Consider the following 17165-nt stretch of genomic DNA (forward strand, 5'->3'; position numbering starts at 1 on the left):
ACTAGCTTACATACATGTATTTAATGTGTAAAATTAAAGAGTATCCTCCAAAGTGGAATGCAATCATTCCTGCTGCGTTTTGCTATGTCTCCCCCACAATGCAATGCACAGCTCCATCTATTCTATACAAATATGGTTAAAGAAGAAGGGTCATCAGTTTGCGGGTTGACCAATAATTCATGAATCTAGGAGATAGGATGCCATTTAGGAAAAAGCCCAATTCAAAGAATTCCTAAAGTTTAGGATTCAGCAGGAATAATTTGAGGAACCATGCCCATTCTGGCTCCTGCACTCTGTCTCAACAGCTGAGGAGCCAAATCCATTATAAATTTAAATGGCTAATGGACCGTATTTTTTTCAAACATACCTAATCATGTTTTTAAATCTAAAGAACATTTTACTGCAAAACCCCCCTGAATCCAAAACTTGACACACTAGCAAATACAACCTTTTCTTAACATACACCACTTTTTTGTTAATTCAACCCAAACAGCTAGAGACCGGGATTCATAGCTCTCCAGTCCGCTCATACCTAGTTTACTCTTCAGACTCCTTCTGCCAGTTCACTATATTGAATACCTCCCAAGTGTCCCAATTTAGGAGGACCAGTACCTATTTTAGGGCCTGAAATAAAAATATAAAATTGCAAAATGACACAAATATCAAGATATGCTGAATTGACGTAGGGTATACAGAAGCAGACTATCATCCTGCATGACTGATTTCAATACATCATCGAAAGAAAATGGATTACTATAATAAAATGTTTGTATTTTACTAGTTAATGATTTGTAACCAGATCTTAGTATACAAATTAAAATATATATATATTTCATTTATTTAATTCTGTCTGATTGCTAACAGCCACCAGCTGATTACGATTGCTGGGGGAAGCACTGGGAGAGTCTGGATTCACCTGAGAGTTTGCACCGAGACTGCATGTCCCAACACCGGACTAAGCCTATGGATACCGGTGTAGGGTCAGTGTTGCTTCTAATCTCTAGCTTTGCATGGTGTGCAATTTACTCCCTGGACATTGAGCTGGGATATACCATTTGTGCCATTGTGTCAACTAAGGGCAAAGTTTTTATTACTGATTGAGTGATTCGTCCTCCCACCATCACAGGCTCATTTATTTCATATATTATTACCTTCTAAATGGTTATTTTGTACAGTTTCTGATATAGTGATTATATGTAGAACTACAATTGTTACTGTTACTTATTATATTGTTACTATTTATTTGGGAGGTAATTTTGTGTTTATATGAGCTTATCTCTTGGTGGCTATCATCTAGGGTTTTATCAATGTTTTTAGTTTTTATTTTAAATAAATGATACATGTTAAGAGATATGGCTAACAAACCTTAAAGGGACACTATAGTCACCTGAACAACTTTAGCTTAATAAAGCAGTTTTGGTGTATAGAACATGCCCCTGCAGCCTCACTGCTCAATCCTCTGCCATTTAGGAGTTAAATCCCTTTGTTTATGACCCCTAGTCACACCTCCCTGCATGTGACTTGCACACCCTTCCATAAACACTTCCTGTAAAGAGAGCCCTATTTAGGCTTTCTTTATTGCAAGTTCTGTATTGCAACTCCTGTATGATTAAAGTTCAATTTAGAGATTGAGATACAATTATTTAAGGTAAATTACATCTGTTTGAAAGTGAAACCAGTTTTTTTTTTCATGCAGGCTCTGTCAGTCATAGCCAGGGGAGTGTGGTGGCTAGGGCTGCATAAACAGAAACAAAGTGATTTAACTCCTAAATGACAGTGAATTGAGCAGTGAAATTGCAGGGGAATGATCTATACACTAAAACTGCTTTATTTAGCTAAAGTAATTTAGGTGACTATAGTGTTCCTTTAAGAGTATTTTTGCTATTGCCACCTGTTATTTTGATATAGTCTTGCTTTATTTAGTCCCATAGAAAACAATTTTAGTGAGCAACAATTTTTACCATTATACACAGAAACAGTCCATCATTGCAATTTGCACACACACACACACACACACACACACACACACACACACACACACACACACACACTTAATGCAACTTTCAAATTCACAGTCACACAATTCACTTTACTGACACAGAAACAGTCCATCATTGCAATTTACACTCACTCAAACACACACACATACTTAATGCAACTTTCAAATTCACAGTCACACAATTCACTTTACTGACACAGAAACAGTCCATCATTGCAATTTACACTCACTCAAACACACACACACATACTTAATGCAACTTTCAAACTCACAGTCACACAATTCACTTTACTGACACAGAAACAGTCCATCATTGCAATTTACACGCACTCACACACACACACACACTTAATGCAACTTTCAAACTCACAGTCACACAATTCACTTTACTGACAAACATCAGCTGAGGAGCCAATCCCTTATGATGGGAGCGTATCTTTTAAACAGTGAGCAGCTAGTGACTGCTTACCGTTACTGCCCCAGCAGTGCAGTGGCGGATCCAGGGGGGGGGCAACGGGGCAATTGCCCCCCCCGAGAATACCGACGGTCTCCCTCTCCCTCCCCTGCCAGCCCTTAAATGTGCGTGCGGACCGGAGATCACAGATCTCCCTCCCCGGTCCGCAGGCACTGTGCTGGCGGCCGGCGGGGGAGGGAGGGAGTTAGAGGGAGGACCCGGAGGTCAGGCTGCAGCTCCTCCGGGTCCTCCTCTCGCGAGATTAAGAGCGTTGCCGCGGTTACCACGGCAACGCTCCAAATCTCGCGAGAGTGAACTCTAGCCCGGGAGCGTGGGCTAGAGTTCACTCTCCCCACTGGGACCACCAATGAATCGCCCACCGGACCACCAGGGAAATGTCCCCCCTCCCCCAGTAAAGGTAAGAAGGGAGGGGGGACATAGAATATTTATTTAAATAAAAAAATAAATAAATATAAAAAAAAAAGACCCCATACCCTTATATCACACACACTGCCCCCCATTACACACACACTGCCCCCCATTACACACATACTGCCCCCCATACACCCACACTGCCCCCCATACACACACACTGCCCCCCATACACACACACTGACCCACATACACACACACTGACCCACATACACACACACTGACCCACATACACACACACTGACCCCCATACTGCCCCCATACACCCACACTGCCCCCATACACACACACTGCCCCCCATACACACACACTGCCCCCCATACTGACCCCCATACACACACACTGCCCCCCATACTGCCCCCATACACCCACACTGCCCCCATACACCCACACTGCCCCCCATACACCCACACTGCCCCCCATACACCCACACTGCCCCCCATACACCCACACTGCCCCCCATACACCCACACTGCCCCCATACACCCACACTGCCCCCATACACCCACACTGCCCCCCATACACCCATACTGCCCCCCATACACACACACACTGCCCCCCATACTGCCCCCATACACCCACACTGCCCCCATACACCCACACTGCCCCCATACACCCACACTGCCCCCCATACACCCACACTGCCCCCCATACACCCACACTGCCCCCCATACACCCACACTGCCCCATACACCCACACTGCCCCATACACCCATACTGCCCCCCATACACCCATACTGCCCCCCATACACACACACTGCCCCCCATACTGCCCCCATACACACACACTGGCCCCCATACACACACACTGACCCCCATAGACCTGTACTGCCCCCATACTGCCCCCTCATACACACACACACACTGACCCCCATAGACCTGTACTGCCCACCATACTGCCCCCTCATACACACACACTGCCGCCCCATATACACACATTGCCCACACTCACACATACACTGCAATACTCACACACACACTGCAACTGTTACACACACATACTGTCCCACACATACACTGCATCCCTGACATACACTGCCGCTCTCACACACGCTCACACACTGTCCCCCTCACACACACACTGCACCCCTTACACATTGCACCACTCACACACACTACTGCTCCAATGCACTACTACAGCCCCATTTCCCAGCAGACTTCAGGTAAGTTGTCAAACTGTTCTTAAACGGTTTGACTACTTACTCTGGGAGGGGGTCCCGGCACTATAGACACCATAACCACTACACTGAGCTGTAGTGGTTATTGTGTCTGGATTATTTCTTTAAATAATCTACAAGTGCCCCTCCCGGGATCAGGCTCTGGATCCGCCACTGCAGCAGTGTTGGGGTTAAATAAATTGTGGAACTGGGCATCTATTACTTCCCATTTGCTAAAAAGGCCTGCACATTATTGGGGGATGGATTGGGTGCTGGAAGGCAAATAGTTTGTACGTTGTCAACTATTTCAGCAATCCGGGCAAATATTTTCCAAATCCCAATCTGGTTCAGGCTCACCAGTCACCTGGACATTGATAAATCTTGAACAATCTCAATATTTTATATTTTGCATGACCCTGTCTGTAATCAGATGGTTTTGTCCCATTCGCTATGGAACTATTAAGAATTTAGTTGTGTTTCTATCTCCCTTACCCCCCTCTGTACATATGAATAATGTGAGACATATAATGTAAAGAAGAACACCAAGCATCATAACCACTACAGTCCACTATAGTGATTATGGTGTCAGAAGTTCCCTGACATCTTCCTATTGTGGGATAACAAACCAGTTTAGTAAGATTTGATAAATTATTAGTGTCCCGCCAGGATTCCATGGATTGTTCTGTAGAGTAAAGCAGGACCATGCATCGGTGGGGCTCACTCTACAGAAACATCAAGCTTATCCTGCTGGAGAGGAGCCAATGCAGGGGATGTGGTCATAGCTGCCCAGCGGGACACATGTAAATTGTCAAATCTTATTAAACTAGTTTGACATCCTACCATGGGATGGTGCCAGGGTACTTTTGGCACAATAATAACATGAGGAAGCCTCTAGTGACCCCTCAGTAAAATAATTCGTTACCTATCCCCCTCATCCTAATAATAAACTAAATTTATCTGTAAATTAAAAAATGAATGCTTACCATTATTACAAAATAATAAATAAAAATACATAATGTTGCATCGAACTATTAAAAGTTTTTTTAAAAAAAAAGGACTCAATGTAAAAAACAAACAAACAAACAAACAAAAAGTCCTAATGAAAAAATATTCAATTTGCACTCTGCGGGGGCTCTGCACAGGCTGAACTTGCAGAGTGTTGAAAACTTTATAAAGCTTTCCCATACAATGCAATTTTACTCAAAATACTGATTGGTTGGCTTTAGCCAACCAATCACAGAGCTCTGACAGGTAAATCTTGAGACTGGCAGATAAGTTTCAAGATTTACAAATCACAGGTCACTGGGCCTGGGAGACATTTCTAATGTTGACCAATTTTGCCAAATATTACAAAATATAATCTCCTTCTCCAGAATGACTTAAGCTATAGATCTGTAACGTGTGGTAGCCTAGATTCAAAAGTTGTTTAAGAGAAATCAATTGGTCACATGGTTTGGCATTCATATTAGATAGTGCAATATTCTTCACATATTTTCATCTCTGAAACTATTTTTCAGAATAATGAAAGATTTAGCACACATGTCCACAAATGTGAAGGAAGTTCAAAGTATATGGTCAAACTAACTTCCCATATGTGTTTGTTGAGCTAGGTGGTTTTAGGTTGCCTCGTAAAATTAAAAATTGTATTTTTGTGTTATTACTATTTTGCATACATTTTGGTTTCTACTAAAGCACCACTCCTTGGAAATGCATGTTCCAGCGATGCCCCCAATTCCCTCTTTTGAGATTGGCGTGGTATTTCTATATAAAGCCACTAGATGGCACTCCTATATTGGCAGAAATCAATGTAGCAATAGTGGAAAAGGAATTATTTAGTATATATGGCAGAAGGGATCGTTAGGAAAATAGACCAATTGTAGCTAAAAGGTGCAGAAGCTAATTAATGAACCACTGCAATATTGTATAGTTAGACAGAAATATAAGAAGCAGGAACCTACAATACTGTATCTGCCTAACACGGGCTAGCTAAATGGTGGAACCATTGCCCTAACACGAGCTAACTAAACAGTGAAATCATAGGTTTACTGCACACTACCAGAGAAAACCTACCTTGACTCACCAGAAATGCAAGAGTCTTCATTGATAGCTACTCGGCCACCTCCAGGTCAGCACACATCTAGAACCACAGATGGCAAAAAACTGTGATAACTGATTGAATCTACATTGTGATGAATGAGTATTTCAGGAATATGTGTAAGCTGTTAATGAACTTGGGAGATGTAGCAAAATATGAATCAAGGGTGTGTGATGTAGCATAACATACAAGACCTGTAAAAAAAAACACTATAATTTATTATAAATGTTGAAAATAAATACATATAAAATAAAATTTGCCACTAAGTTCTGGCATCAATTTATCATGAAATGGGCTTGAGCAAAGGCTTAATATAACCCATATTGAATATGCAAATTGTCTTTTTGCATGCCATGATGGGGATAAAGAGCAGCTCGTGATTGTTATTTTTTCCCAGGAGTGGCATAGATTCAGTAAATCAATCAGTGGAAAATTGAAATTTGAAATCTTAGATTTGCATGTCTGCAAGGTTACCCTATCACTTGTCGACAAGCTGACAAAGGTTTACATGGGGTTATCTGCAGACTGTGCACTTTGGAAGCACTTCTTGTGGCTGTCTGAGGAGTTGCCACTAAAGGTGTTCCTAGGCTGTATTGTAAACACTGAATTTTCTCTAAAAAGGCAGTGGTTACATTAAAAAGCCTGCAGGGACTGACTATACTCACCAGAACAACTACATTAAGATGTAGTTGTTCTGGTGACTATAGTGTCTCTTTAACTGTGTAAAGTTTACTGGCAAACCTGAGGTCAGATGCAATTAATATTAATTTAAACATATTTATATAAATATTTATATATATTTTTTTTCCATATAGGAAATTATGGAATAAATGCCATAGGCAGAGCAAGCCCTGCTTCAATACATCTCATTTATCAAATCCTCTTAGCAGATTTAGGCCTTTTACATTTTGTTAAAAATTTCTAAATAATTACAAAGGTCCCTGTACAACTAAACCACTTGTGTGGATTTACATTCGTCTCTCATCCTGACAACTCCCTGGGCTTCCAGTGACGGTGTTGCTAATGCTATGGAATACTTTGAAAGAGGGCTCAGAGACCATATCATGACACTTTATCTGTAACGGAGCTCCAATACTCTGACCGAGTACCTCCGCCAAGACTGCTTCCTTGTAGCTATCAGGGACCCTGAAACACTTCAGACCCAGACGCCGAGGCTTGACTGGGATCACTTAGGGCCTTTTCCGTCCTGGACCAAACACCAGACGACACATGATGAAGGTTAAACAGCAACTCTTTTATGAATCAGCACACATGCAGCAAAACAACTCCTCCTCAGAGGAAAAACAAAATGACAGTTAAAAAACAGACAGTGTTTTTTGTTTCATGCTTTGCCTTATATTTTTATGCTCCTCCCTATGTTGGGCATCATCTAGATAGTTCATTATTAATAATGTTAGAACTAATGTATGTTTGCATGTTATGGCTAATGAGACCTACTGTAATTATACAACGCAAAAGCAACAGAATGAGACTGTGGCATATCTCCTGCGGGGGTAGGCTGACCGGGACTCTGGACACAACTGATGCCCCATACGGTTTATACCCACAAATGTTATAGCTTTTCCTGTTTTTTCTTTTTTTTCCTTTGACGTTTCCCTTATACTTTTATGTTAGGCTCTACAACTGTTTAGTCCATCTCTCCATGCTAGCGAGGATGATACGAAGACGACAGCATGACCCAGTGGAATATTAGCCGGCCACGGTTACTTAGTATGTCAACCTACTGTGTTAATTACTCATACCTCCTTATCTAGCTAGATCTCTAAGTTACAAACTAGATGCATGCAGCTTAGATATATTTCTCATACTAGCTACTGAATGTAGGCTTATCTATCGGTTTATAGCTAGAGGACCTCTCTGAAGGCCTTCTTAAAATGTTTTACCTGTTGGTTAACGAAACTGTTTATTCACTACTTTGTCACTCCTCTGAATAATCTTTCTTGACTTGCGCCTTTTACTAACCTAATTAACAAAACGAGTCACCAAATTGTTGTACAAACGATATTCATTTAAAAAAAAAAAAAAATGTGCCTGACTAATCTGTGCCACAACCTGTATTGCAACTGTCTACCGTTTTGCCCTGATGCCGCTGTTGTGGCGCACTGAGGCTGCTTGTTATTTCTGTGCAAAACTAAAATAAAGAATTTAAAAAAAAAAAAAAAAAAAAAAACAGACAGTGTTTGAAAATATGACAGTTATTGGAAGTTGCAGAACTGTGCCAGTACCATTTAAAGGGCCAGAACAGTCTTTTAAAACACCAATAAGTCCAAATGGTATTTCTAACTGGCAAAATCTCCCAATGACCATAGTCATATGGCAAGAGGCTGGTAATTAGTCCTCTCCAGGCACAAGTGGCGAAGGGCACTTCGTCACATTATCTGTGGACTATATTTGTCTAGGTCCTCTTAAGTCTTCTATATATGCCTCATTTGTATTTTATATAGTAGAGACCTTTCTGTAGTACAAAAACAATATATACTCCCTCTTTGTTGGTTTTGTTGGATATTTTAAATCTTGACTTGGACTGCAGATCCTTTTCATATCTACCAAGTCTCCCTATTTAGTTTGGGCTCAAATCCTTCTGTCCTGATGTCCCTCTTTATCTGGGAGCTCCTTATAGTTGGTGTGTGTGAGGGTATACCAGAGCTCCACAGGACTAATACTCACTGTAATGCGTCTTTAAACTACAATAATTGTGTTTAGAAATCAGTCTGTATAGTTAAGGTACATTGTTCTTGTTCGAAGTTATGTTTCAGTTTCATAGATTATTCACAAGGCTTCTAAAGTAGCCCAACTCATGGCCACAACGCTAGGATTAAGGTGTCCCTCTTTGTCCATTTGAAATGTAGGGCGGCATGTTCAAATGACCACCGTGCCTATAATTAAACACATCATGTTCACGTCTGCCTTTGGCAAGCTCTTTGTTTTGGACTAATGTTAATTTCTTTGCAGATAAGACAGATTACAAAAGGACCGGGAAATGGTCCTAGGTTATGCATTCTAAAGTAAGTCCTAGATGACTATCGACTATAATTTTAGACAAATTCTGTACGTGTGCATCTATAAGAAGAAGGCACAAACTCTCAAGGACTGAGAGAGTGCCAGATGGTAATACAAGGAAAAATAAACTATCCCCCTAACTAAATGTAATATTAACATATAGATAGCTACCACTATAAACACCTACATCTTATCTTATTCAGTAACCTAAAGTGGTGCATTACCTCGGATTTACCACAGATTTACCTAAATCAAAATGCTTTTTTTGTGCATGCCAATGCTCCAACAGGTAATAGAGGAGATAGGATATAAGTAAATCAAACAAACTGAAACAAATGTATATATAGTGAGAGTCTTAATGTCCTATTGTATGATTATTGAGACAATGTACTCATGTATAAGAAGTGTGACTTGTAACACAGGTCAGTATCTTCATGTATAGAAAAACAGGGTAACCGGGAGCCCAATGATGGTAAAACAATAATAATAAGCCATACAATGAAGCTATGTTTGTGGCTAGCAGGCAAGAGCCAGTTATAAAGTAAAAATAATCTGCCCAAGCCAGTTTGAAAATGATGAAAGAAAGGAATGAAAAGCTCCTAGCTCCTTGTAAACTAACCAAATAGAATAAAAGCAGATGTATCAGAGGGATGAAAGTTACATCAAAAGAAAAAAGTAAAGAAATTGCTGAAATTCACAGAGATTTTTAAAGAAAATATTCTTGGTATCTAAAGTACAAAAAAGGAAACTCTTAGTAGCAGGGGATATGAATGTAGTGGCAGATGTAAAAATTCATCAAACAAATTCAAAGGTCCTGACTAGGCAAAAGAAAGGAAAATAAAGGAAAATAATAGATATTTTCAGGATCTTCTAGCTGAATATAATTTATTTTTCTGAGAGTTGAATAATGTCTATTCAAGTATTGACTTCTTTATTACAGACGCGACCAATTTAAATTATTTTCGAAAATCTATAATAAATGCTATTTCTTGGTCGGTTCATGCTACAATAATTCTGGAAATGGGAGAAGATAAAGGCTGTGGGCATTATGGAGTCCAAGTTAGCAAATTCTGAAATCGGAAGAGAATTCTAGATATTTGTAAGAACAGATCAGAGAGTTAATTGAATTGCACGATAATATCAAAGTCTCTAATGGTACTTTATGGTGTGCCTTAAAGAGCTATTTAACAGTTGTTCTTATTAAAATGGGGATCAGAAATCAGAAAAAAAAATATGGGGAAACTACTTAAAGATTTATATGTATCCTTGGCACAATTAGAAAGAGATAATAAACAAAATATCACTACAGATAGAACAGCTTAAATAAGGAATCTCCAAATGGAGATATAAAAAAAGACTGGAGTATAGGACTTCAAATATAATTCTGATACCTAATTAGCATTGGTACTATGGAGACAACAGGTGGGAAAATCTTTTTTTTTTTTTTTAAATAAAAGCAAACATAGGTCTAATGCATCACCAATACGGAAAATAATACAAGGAAGTAGAGTTTATTCATCCCCGAAGCCATTAGTACATCCTTTGGAGAGTTTTATGAATCTCTGTATAACCTACTTGACTCAAACTCATCCGTTGAGGCTATGAAGGAGTTCTTAAACAAACTCAAATCTAAACTAGCAAAAAGAACAAAGTCTAATGCATAAACCAGGAGTAGATAAATATGAAAGTTCACAATTATCTACTCCTGGTTAATGCATTAGACTCTGTTCTTTTTGCTGGTTTTCGATTTACTATTTTGAGCTCAGGGTGCGGGCTTTGATTTTACCAGTTGTATAGGAGATATATATTAACCTAGAGCCAATTTTATTTCCTTCTATTTTGTTGACCAAGAGGGACTATTTGTCGCTCTATATATTCCTTCTTTGGTTCTACATCTTTTAAATATTTACTTAAACAAACTCAAGCTTCTAAAATTAGGGAGTATCACAATTGAAGAACTGAACTCCCCCATAACTCCAGAGAGATTTCAGAGAACATAAAAAATTTGAAATCAGGGAAGGCCCCTGACCCAGACGGACATTCAGCACTCTTTTACAAGAAATTTGAACCTTTGATCTCTCTGCTACTTAGTAAATTGTTTAATTTGATGGTTATACAATTGAAATGCTCCAGACTGTAATAATACCTCTTTTAAAACCAGAAAAGGATGCAAGTTTTATTAGTAATTATCGTCCTATCTCTCGTATGAATACCGATGTCACATTGTTTTGAAAAGATCTTAGCGGGAGATTAAAGAATGTGATACCTAACTTGATTCACCTTGATCAACCTGGCTTTGTTATTAATAGATCTGGCAGTGAAAATGTGAGGAAAATTATCAATCTTGTAGGGGACCTTGCAGGGAAGAATCAGATTAAATGGCAATCAGGAGGATAATTGAATACCAGTTGAGAAAGCCCTTACATGCAGTATGCATGTTGGAAGGGAAAGGAAGCACTGCCTTGCTGTTAAAGTATCTTATTTGTTTTATTTGTTTGTATTTGGAATACATATTTTTTAATACTTGATCCTATTCATTACTTTTTTAGTATCCTGGTTCCAGAGGGTAGTGTCACCCTACCAGCTGGCACAAGGCACTTGATGCCAGTTACTAATAGGGTCCTAAGAAGGTGAGCATACACCTTTGTATGAATACATTTGAAGGTGTTCTGGTGTTCTGCTTTGTATACCGGTACTTAACATACTCTATATTATATATGAAGAGAGATGTACTGAAGATCCATTTAAAGAAGATTTTGGCTGCCGCCTTAAGGGCCCAGAAGTTCCTGTGTTTAGAGTCTATACCCTTAAAAGCCTCTAATAAATGTGAGTTTTCAATCACTCACCTTACTGTTGATTTTTTTTATATTTATACAATAATACACTATTGTGTGTTTTCTTTTTCTTTTGTATATGTATGGCAGGAACCCCCTTAATATGAGAGAAACATTTATATGTTTTTATAGTGCTGCACTCACATTTCATGTTTTTTGTTGTTAGAGTTTTTGGGTTCATACCAATATATCACTGTGCGCCTTTAAGTTAAAACCTGTTTGTTATTTTGGATCAAATGTTGCAGTTCTATAGTAAATGGTTACATTTCACTGTTTAGTAAATAAAGAGATCAGTGTAATATTAATGAGGTTATCTCAATGATTCATTAGAAAATACATTATTTGATCAGTTGAAGTCATGAGCACATTGTAATATTGTAATATATCCGTGTTGACATTGACTTGCACTGACTCATGATAAATCTCATTGGTTAGTTAGTCAGTAGGATCCTCTAACTGATAATATTAATTAGCAAAGATTTAACCGCTTGCTGGTGACATTATCACCATAGAACACCAGAGGCATTCAGAATGGACCCCAGCTCTCACAAACGCTATCATCTACATGAATGGGAACCAACACAGTTGTTTAATTCATATTTATCTGGAACAGCTGAAACATATATCACTGATGAGGCTGTAAGATTTCCAATGGAACAGCTTTATAAGGTGGCAGGGCAAGGTATGTTCACTTTAATACATTTAAAAAAATACGACACATTCTCATTCGTATTACATTAAATGTCTACCTAAAAACTATAGGGCAAGTGTAACAGAAAGATAATAGAAACATTACAAATACACTCCACCAATAGGAAGAGCAAAAGGAAGGGGCACAGTGAGGAGAAGTTAGATTAAAAGGAACCCTAGCTTTTATTGTGATCTAATGTTAAAAATGAAATAGACCAAAAATAACTCAATATTAAGGGTGTAAGCATAATTGGGTCTAGGGAATGAAGGGAAAAGGTGGAGACCAACAGTTATTCGTACTGCTGTATAGAAAGCAACCTCATGATATCCACCACTGGGCAGGTAGGTATTACTATGGGGTAAACCAGAGGAAACCCCCCTGTATGATATCCCACTTACTAGAGAAAGATATCAGGGCTCAATGGGGAAATCCACACACAAAAAAGCTCTAAAAGGACTCTCCCATCTGTAAAGAAAGATAGACTCCAGCACCCAAGTGAGGAACATCTCATAGGGAGTAAAGTGGAAGAAGAGAGAACTGATTGCTAAGTGTACCAAGGGAGGACTAAGGGTACACACAGAACATAGCCGTTCTGAACTATCCACCACATACAGTCTCTCAATCATGAGGAGCCAGACATTTTGGAATTCAGGGGATAAGTAAAAGAGCAAAAATAATTGCTATCCCTGTTTACCTCGGCACCGGACAAGGCTAGTACCTACCTGCACCAAAAATCCCTATAGACTACAAAATATATACTTAAATCAAAATGTGCATTGTGCTACCTAAGTGGTAAAAAAATAGGTGACAAAGGAAAGAAATGCCTGACTCCCGATTCGGCGTGCTCAGACGCTGTCGTCAGGATCAAAGTATTATTTTTTCTCTTTTACTTATCCCCTAAATCCCAATATGTCTGGCTCCTCATGACTGAGAGATTCTATGTGGTGAATAGTTTAGAACGGTTATGAGTTCTCCCTTGGTACTCTTCTTTGCACTTTAATCCCTATGAGATGTTCCTCACTTGGGTGCTGGAGTCTATCTTTCTTTACAGATGGGGGAGTCCTTTTAGAACTTTTTTTGTGTGGATTTTCCCATTGAGACCCTGTGCCTTTCTCTAGTAGGTGGGATATTATACAGGGGGGTTTCCTCTGGTTTACCCCACAGTAATACCTACCTGCCCAGCGGTGGATATCATGAGGTGGCTTTCTATACAGCAGTACGAATAACTGTTGTACTACACCTTCATTCCCTTACACCCTTAATATTTAGTTATTTTTGGTCTATTTCCTTTTTAACATTAGATTATGATAAAAGCTAGGAATCCTTTAAAGCTAACTTTTCCTTACTGTGCCCCTTCCTTTTGCTCTCCCTATTAGTGGAGTGTATTGGGAATGTTTTATTATATTATGGCCTTTAAGGGTTAATCCCTGTGGGGAACACAGTTTAGGTGACCGTCCTCCTTAAAGGAGGAGAGATTCTGCGATACCTTTACTCCCCGCCCACATTTTGGTGGGATAGGTAATCACTGCAATATCAGGCAACCATAAAAAGCCCAGGTGACTAGCTTGGAGGTGAAAAATATTTTAGCTATATGAAATATTTAATAGTAATTATCTTTGATATTCAAAATGTATTAAGAAATGTCAGCTCTTCCAATTTAATCCATTTGAAAACCAAATCATTTTGGATGGGTATTTTGCTTTATTTGTTTACTATTTTATGGTGTGTCTTTTGCTCCGTAGGTCAAATTACAGGAGAACGTTTGATTGATATTTCTGCTGGCCCTGCTATTTACCATCTATTACCCATTTTTGAGTTTTTCAGTAACATCACTATTTTAGAATTTAGTGATCTCTGTGTGAAAGAACTAGAGAATTGGAAGAATAAGGAGTCAGAAAACTTGGACTGGACTTTTGCCATATCGATTATGGCAGAATTGCAAGGTACAAGGTAAGGATGAAGCTAATGGCTATGTTTTTGATGACAATAGAATTATAGTAATGACTATAAAACTTCTCTGAAACATTTATTTTGCGAAGTTATCTAGTCATAATGTTTCAAGACTGATGCGTTAATTTCCTTGGTGGGTAACATACCATCCATGCCGGATGGATTGAGCAAGACCTCTTTTACTCTCCAGCAGTGAGTACATCTCATTTTTGTTATGCAATAGATTAAAAGCACTCCACTTGCTGAACACAAGTAAGTGTCACCTGGATATAATAATTATCTCCTATACACACATATAAAGATAAATGCACTATAACCTTAGAAAGATAGAATTAGAGGGAACAATTTCTAGAAAAAGTTGTGTGTTTGAACTTCCTTCATACCTAAAGGATACTAAGCATACTTTGAACATTATAGAAGAAATTAAAATCACTGGTGATGTCATCTTATGCAGTCTTGATGTTGAGAGTCTATATAGCTCCATACCACATAAAGTGGGTCTCCAACATCTTAGAGCATCTTTGAAAATGCACCCAGTAGTCTCGATAAGACACAATCAATTTGTCCAGGATCTAATGAAGTTTATTTTGACACACAACCATTTTATCTTTCAGGGCAAATACTACCAGGTGAGAGGTACAGCTATGGGGACGGCTTGTGCCCCCTCATATGCTAACCTCCACCTGGGTTGGTGGGAAAGAACTATGGTGTTTCATGCCAATATGGAGAAGACACATCAAGTTATGGAAAAGATATATTGATGATGTCTTGATTATATGGACAGACACCTCTGATCTCTTTATTAATGACATTAATTTGAGACTGACTTGCGATATTGGGAGAAAGACAATTAATTTCCTGCACATTACTATTACGTTGACAGATGAGGGGTATCATAGATCTACATTGTTTCGCAAACCGTCAGCAACCAATAATTTGCTGAATTGGAAAGCTACCACCCCTCCTCACTTAAAAAGGGTATATCGATTGGCCAGTAATTGCATCTTCGACGCATCTGCTCTACTTTAGAAGATTTCAAACTAAAGGCCAAGACTTTACAGCATCAGTTTAACCCCTTAAGGACCAAACTTCTGGAATAAAAGGGAATCATGACATGTCACACATGTCATGTGTCCTTAAGGGGTTAAACAAAAAGGGTATCCCAACAGATGCATCAAAAATGCATATAAACGTGCATAATGAAAGTCTCATATATACACCATGTATATATATATGATTACACTCTATATATGTAAATTTGCATATATGCCTGATACACTTGTAAATTATGTAAGATAGTAGCTGTAGTTATTTTTGTTCTATTATTTATTATTTATTTATTTTTTATTTTGACATGAATACCTAAATTTGAGGTATATTGATGTATCCAGACAGGTATACATGCATTATATATCATTCATATGCATGATTATAGATATGTGACAGAGCTTCCCCATGTCTTTTCTACCCATTTGTGGAGATACCACAAGAGGTAGTTAGATCACCAAAATGAGACATATATAGACAAGCCACTTATAGTAACCCCCCATTATATTCATTGGAATTGGGTACTAAACTTAGTTATTTAGTTTGGGACATTTTTCCCTTGGGGCATATTTGTATTTAGGTATGTGAAGCACAGGCTACCATTATATTACAGTATATATGGTTTGGCTGCCCGTAGGTGATGAGATTTAGAATCCATTGGATTATCAGTCCGGTCCGTTTTTGGACCCGCCCACAATACATATATTGGCTGGGCAACATGTCTATCTTGCCCATTGTCTCTAGCTGTCACTCTAACTATAATTGGCTCCGCCTACTCTGAGTTTACTCGCACATAGCAGTTAGAGATACCCACCCACCTCCTAATAGTGGATACACGTTGGGTTCGGCTCTGCATCTTTTGGCCCCTCCCCACGCACACCACGTGGTCCGGGACCTTACCCACTGATCGGATCTATTTACCGATATAATTTACACATGTGGGATACTCCTCCTAGATTCCATTGGATACAGGTACTCATGTTCTCTGGCGTTTAAACTATTTAAGAGAGTCCTTATTATTCTTTGGCTGTCCCTGGCGAAGGTGCATCTTACAAGGCACCGAAACGCGCGTCGGGCGTTTTTCCCTTATTTTTAACCATGAGCACTGGGCACTTGTGGATTTAGCACAATGATTTTCATTTGATTTACTGAACTTTTTTGACTTTCACTTCTTTATTCTTTGCTTCTATGCCTGTCTAGTTAGATTACCAGGGAGAGAGGCTTTTAATTTACCTTGTCAGTTTTTTAGATACTGACTTTCTAACTATATACTGCATTCTCTCCCTATACTATACTATGGACAATACTCTTTCTCCTTAGCCCTGTCTGCAATTTAACTCTCTCTATGCTGATATAAGATTGAGTGTTTGGGACTGTGCCTAGACCCATACAGCACTCTGTTGTTGACAGAGGTTTTTTTTTATTACAAGCACAGTACCTAAATCTATAAGATATGGCACATTAGTATTAAGAGTCAACCTTGAG

This window comes from Pelobates fuscus, chromosome 11 (assembly GCF_036172605.1).
Source record: "Pelobates fuscus isolate aPelFus1 chromosome 11, aPelFus1.pri, whole genome shotgun sequence".
NCBI classification, from domain to species: domain Eukaryota; kingdom Metazoa; phylum Chordata; class Amphibia; order Anura; family Pelobatidae; genus Pelobates; species Pelobates fuscus.